The following is a 6,000-nucleotide window of genomic DNA, read 5'->3' as shown; positions in this document are numbered from 1 at the left end:
ACCGTCAGGTGTGACATCTATCCTCCGCCGGCCGGCTGACCTCGCCCCTCGCCGCATCTGGAAGATTCAAGCCGTCCAGGGACGCTAATTCATGATGATTGACGGACAACCGGAGGGGTTCACCGAGCTGCTCATAAGGTTAGTCCATCAAATCCCGCCCCTGGACGATTTGATTTGATTTTGCGCGCATCCCTCCGATTTGATTTTTTCCACATTTGTACCAGATTGTCTGGGCCAGGGATCGAGTTTACGCCTGATTGGTTTCCGAGCTTTCCGATCCATTCTTCCGAGACAAGCGCCCGAACCTCTCCGTCCAGCTTGGGTTCTGACCTGAGCGAGCGATCCTCTGTTCCAGAGCACGCCGGATTCGGGGAGGACGGAGTCTGCAGCAACGAGCCAATCCCCGATGCCGTCGAGTCCCCCCCCGAGTCCCCCCCCCGCCCCCCTCGGAAGAATGGTTGGGGTCATCGCCAGAGTTGCATAATGAATCACCGTTGCCGGCTGATTCTCATATGCCGACCTCAACCGAGTCCCCTCCATCAGAGCGCACCTGGAAGCAGAGGTCAGTCGCCCGAAATTCTTGCTTCATTATGAATGCCAGAAACGAGACATGTTTACTTCTTGTAGCTGTATAATTTATCATGGAGTTATCGGAAAGGCTTAGTTGAATCGTTGACAACGGTGGGCACTGGAAATCGTTGACAAGTTTCATATTTTTTTAGCACATGACAGAAACTTATAAATACGTGAGTGTACTTAGCCTATTATATCTCGTGCGAACAAGTTTCAGTATCTATCTTACAGTAGTATGCAGAACTTGTTTGAGCCGACTTGGTGAGATATAGATTTCTGGGTGATGGTTTTTGCAGACAGTGAGAAATCCCTAGTGTATGGGTCTGGGTGTATGGGTCTCTTTACTGATCAACTACAGGGCTTCCTTAGCAAGGCGATTCTTGATCGTGCTTCATCGTTCATTTGATTCTAGATGTCTAAATTGATATGATCTACATGATATGATACGATCTTATCATCGCATATCATTTACGAATTTAGCCAACAAAGACACTAGTGGTTAATAAAAAATGGACGCAAAACAGCAGTATGCAAACATATGTCCTGAATGTGTTTACAACTGAAATTTAACACATGTAATATATAAACACTTTCAGAATCTGAGATTTTCATATAACTAAAGTGAGATTCAAACCAGAGCGAGATGCAACCAAAGTGAGAGGTAACACCTGTAATATATAAACAGTTCAGATCGAATATGAGTTTTTTTCATATAACTATGGCGAGATGCAACCAAAGAATCATGGGAACGGAGTTTAGACATTTGAGTTGCAGTTTCGACAGCAAAAAACAGTGACACTTTCAGAATAGCCTGTTCTGCACCACATCAGGCAGAACTTAATACATATACCGTTGGTTACTATGCTACATTTTCCAAAGAACTTGTTTACTTCTTGGAGCTGTATAATTTATCATGGAGTTATCGGAAAGGCTGAGTTGAATCGTTGACAAGTTGGGTGATACGTCTCCGACGTATCGATAATTTCTTATGTTCCATGCCACATTATTGATGATATCTACATGTTTTATGCACATTTTATGTCATATTCGTGTATTTTCTGGAACTAACCTATTAACAAGATGCCGAAGTGCCAGTTGCGGTTTTCTGCTGTTTTTGGTTTCAGAAATCCTAGTAAGGAAATATTCTCGGAATTGGACGAAATCAACGCCCAGGGTCCTATTTTGCCACGAAGCTTCCAGAAGACCGAAGAGTCAACGAAGTGGGGCCACGAGGTGGCCAGGAGGGCAGGCGGCGCGGCCCCACCCTTGGCCGCGCCGACCTGTCTCCTAGGCCCCTCGCGACGCCCCCTGACCTACCCTTCCGCCTACAAATAGCCTTCATCGCGAAACCCCCAGTACCGAGAGCCACGATACGGAAAACCTTCCAGAGACGCCACCGCCGCCAATCCCATCTCGGGGGATTCAGGAGATCGCCTCCGGCACCCTGCCGGAGAGGGGAATCATCTCCCGGAGGACTCTACGCCGCCATGGTCACCTCCGGAGTGATGTGTGAGTAGTCTACCCCTGGACTATGGGTCCATAGCAGTAGCTAGATGGTTGTCTTCTCCTCATTGTGCTTAATTGTCGGATCTTGTGAGCTGCCGAACATGATCAAGATCATCTATCTGTAATGTTATATGTTGTGTTTGTTGGGATCCGATGAATAGATAATACTATGTTATGTTGATTATCAATTTATATATATGTGTTGTTTATGATCTTGCATGCTCTCCGTTATTAGTAGAGGCTCTGGCCAAGTTTTTGCTGTTAACTCCAAGAGGGAGTATTTATGCTCGATAGTGGGTTCATGTCTCCGTGAATCTGGGGAAGTGACAGAAATCTCTAAGATTATGGATGTGCTGTTGCCACTAGGGATAAAACATTGGTGCTATGTTCGAGGATGTAGTTACTGATTACATTACGCGCAATACTTAATGCAATTGTTTGTTGTTAGCAACTTAATACCGGAGGGGTTCGGATGATAACTTTGAAGGTGGACTTTTTAGGCATAGATGCATGCTGGATAGCGGTCTATGTACTTTGTCGTAATGCCCAATTAAATCTCACTATACTCATCATAATATGTATGTGCATGGTCATGCCCTCTTTATTTGTCAATTGCCCAACTGTAATTTGTTCACCCAACATGTTGTTTATCTTATGGGAGAGACACCTCTAGTGAACTGTGGACCCCGGTCTAATTCTCTATACTGAAATACAATCTACTGCAATACTCGTTCTCTTGTTTCTGCAAACAATCATCATCCACACTATACATCTAATCCTTTGTTACTGACAAGCCGGTGAGATTGACAACCTCATTTGTTTCGTTGGGGCAAAGTACTTGGTTTGTGTTGTGCAGGTTCCACGTTGGCGCCGGAATCCCTGGTGTTGCGCCGCACTACATCTTGCCGCCATCAACCTTCAACGTGCTTCTTGACTCCTACTGGTTCGATAAACCTTGGTTTCTACTGAGGTAAACTTGCCGCTGTGCGCATCACACCTTCCTCTTGGGGTTCCCAACGGACGCGTGTCAAACGAAAAGACAATACGTCAACCACGCGCATCAAGCAAATTTCTGGCGCCGTTGCCGGGGAGATCAAGACACGCTGCAAGGGGAGTCTCTACATCTCAATCTCTTTACTTTGTTTTTGTCTTGCTTAGTTTTATTTACTACTTTGTTTGCTGCACTAAATCAAAATACAAAAAAATTAGTTGCTAGATTTACTTTATTTGCTATCTTGTTCGCTATATCAAAAACACAAAAAAATTAGTTACTTGCATTTACTTTATCTAGTTTGCTTTATTTACTATTGCTAAAATGGGTACTCCTGAAAATACTAAGTTGTGTGATTTCACAACCACAAATAATAATGATTTCTTATGCACACCTATTGCTCCACCTGCTACTACAACAGAATTCTTTGAAATTAAACCTGCTTTACTGAATCTTGTTATGCGAGAGCAATTTTCTGGTGTTAGTTACGATGATCTTTCTTGCCCATCTCAATAATTTTGTTGAACTATGTGAAATGCAAAAGTATAAAGATGTAGATGGTGACATTATAAAATTAAAATTGTTCCCTTTCTCATTAAGAGGAAGTGCTAAAGATTGGTTGCTATCTCTGCCTAAGAATAGTATTGATTCATGGACTAAATGCAAGGATGCTTTTATTGGTAGATATTACCCCCCTGCTAAAATTATATCTTTGAGGAGTAGCATAATGAATTTTAAACAATTGGATACTGAGCATGTTGCACAAGCATGGGAAAGAATGAAATCTTTGGTTAAAAATTGCCCAACCCATGGACTGACTACTTGGTGTAGGGATTACGTTGCATAGAAAACAAAAAATTTCCTACCGCGAACACGCAATCCAAGCCAAGATGCAATCTAGAAGACGGTAGCAACGAGGGGGTATCGAGTCTCACCCTTGAAGAGATTCCAAAGCCTACAAGATGAGGCTCTTGTTGCTGCGGTAGACGTTCACTTGCCGCTTGCAAAAGCGCGTAGAAGATCTTGATCACGATCGCTTCCGGCGCCACGAACGGGCAGCACCTCCTTACTCGGTCACACGTTCGGTTGTTGATGAAGACGACGTCCACCTCCCGTTCCAGCGGGCAGCGGAAGTAGTAGCTCCTCTTGAATCCGACAGCACGACGGCGTGGTGTCGGTGGTGGTGGAGAAATCCGGCGGAGCTTCGCTAAGCGTGCGGGATGTGGTGGAGGAGAGAGGCCGCTAGGGTTTGGGAGAGGGGGGCGCCGGCCATCTAGGTGGTGCGGCCACCTTGGTGTTGTTGGGGTGGCCGGCCCCCTCCCCTTGGCCCTCATTATATAGGTGGAACACCCAAGAGTTGGTCTACAAGTCTTCGAATAAGACCCCAAACCAAAACCTTCCATAACACATGAAACCTACCCAAGCTAGGACTCCCACTAGAGGTGGGAATCCCACCTTCCTTGGGAGGGGGTGGCCGGCCCCCCTTGGGGAGTCCACTTGGGACTCCTCCCCCTTAGGGTTGGCCGGCCATGGGAGGTGGAGTCCAACCGGGACTCCGCCTTCCTTAGTGGTTTCTTCCGGACTTTTCTAGAACCTTCTAGAACCTTCCATAGAACCTTCCGCATCATTTTAAATCTTATAAAATGACTTCATATATATGAATCTTATTCTCCAGACCATTCCGGGACTCCTCGTGATGTCCGGGATCTCATCCGGGACTCCGAACAAATATTCGAACTCCATTCCATATTCAAGTTCTACCATTTCAACATCCAACTTTAAGTGTGTCACCCTACGGTTCGTGAACTATGCGGACATGGTTGAGTACTCACTCCGACCAATAACCAATAGCGGGATCTGGAGATCCATAATGGCTCCCACATATTCAACGATGACTTTAGTGATCGAATGAACCATTCACATACGATACCAATTCCCTTTGTCACGCGATATTTTACTTGTCCGAGGTTTGATCTTCGGTATCACTCTATACCTTGTTCAACCTCGTCTCCTGACAAGTACTCTTTACTCGTACCGTGGTATGTGGTCTCTTATGAACTTATTCATATGCTTGCAAGACATTAGACGACATTCCACCGAGAGGGCCCAGAGTATATCTATCCATCATTGGGATGGACAAATCCCACTGTTGATCCATATGCCTCAACTCATACTTTCCGGATACTTAATCCCACCTTTATAACCACCCATTTACGCAGTGGCGTTTGGTGTAATCAAAGTACCTTTCCGGTATAAGTGATTTACATGATCTCATGGTCATAAGGACTAGGTAACTATGTATCGAAAGCATATAGCAAATAACTTAATGACGAGATCTTATGCTACGCTTAATTGGGTGTGTCCATTATATCATTCACATAATGATACAACCTTGTTATTAATAACATCCAATGTTCATGATCATGAAACGATGATCATCTATTAATCAACAAGCTAGTTATACAAGAGGCTTACTAGGGACTCCTTGTTGTTCACATAACACACATGTATCAATGTTTCGGTTAATATAATTATAGCATGGTATGTAAACATTATCATAAACTCAAAGATATTATAATAACCATTTTATTATTGCCTCTTGGGCATATCTCCAACAGTCTCCCACTTGCACTAGAGTCAATAATCTAGTTTACATTTGTAAAGATATAACACCTTGGCCTTCCGGTGCTTTATCATGTTTTGCTCACGGGAGAGGTTTTAGTCAACGGATCTGACATGCTCAGAACCGTATGTATTTTGTAATTCATTTGCGTCTCAACGCATCACTCATTTCCAAATGAGTCAGCATTAAATATGTTTGGTCTTCTGGTGGAACCTTAATTCCGCGGTCTGAAATATGTCACTAATATTGTCACACACAATATAGCTTCAAAGTTCTGACTCTGTCGGAACTACACCAAGCTCTCAAA

At 44.1% G+C, this 6,000-nt stretch overlaps 1 pseudogene; it reads left to right on the top strand.

The window, feature by feature from the left end:
- Positions 1 to 352: 352 nt before the first annotated feature.
- Positions 353 to 6,000, top strand: part of LOC127306840 (protein FAR1-RELATED SEQUENCE 5-like) — a 29,989-nt pseudogene continuing 24,341 nt past the window's right edge.

This window comes from Lolium perenne, chromosome 2, assembly GCF_019359855.2.
Source record: "Lolium perenne isolate Kyuss_39 chromosome 2, Kyuss_2.0, whole genome shotgun sequence".
NCBI classification, from domain to species: Eukaryota; Viridiplantae; Streptophyta; class Magnoliopsida; order Poales; family Poaceae; genus Lolium; species Lolium perenne.
Note: the sequence above shows the minus strand (reverse complement) of the source record. Positions and strands in the feature narration are given on the sequence as shown.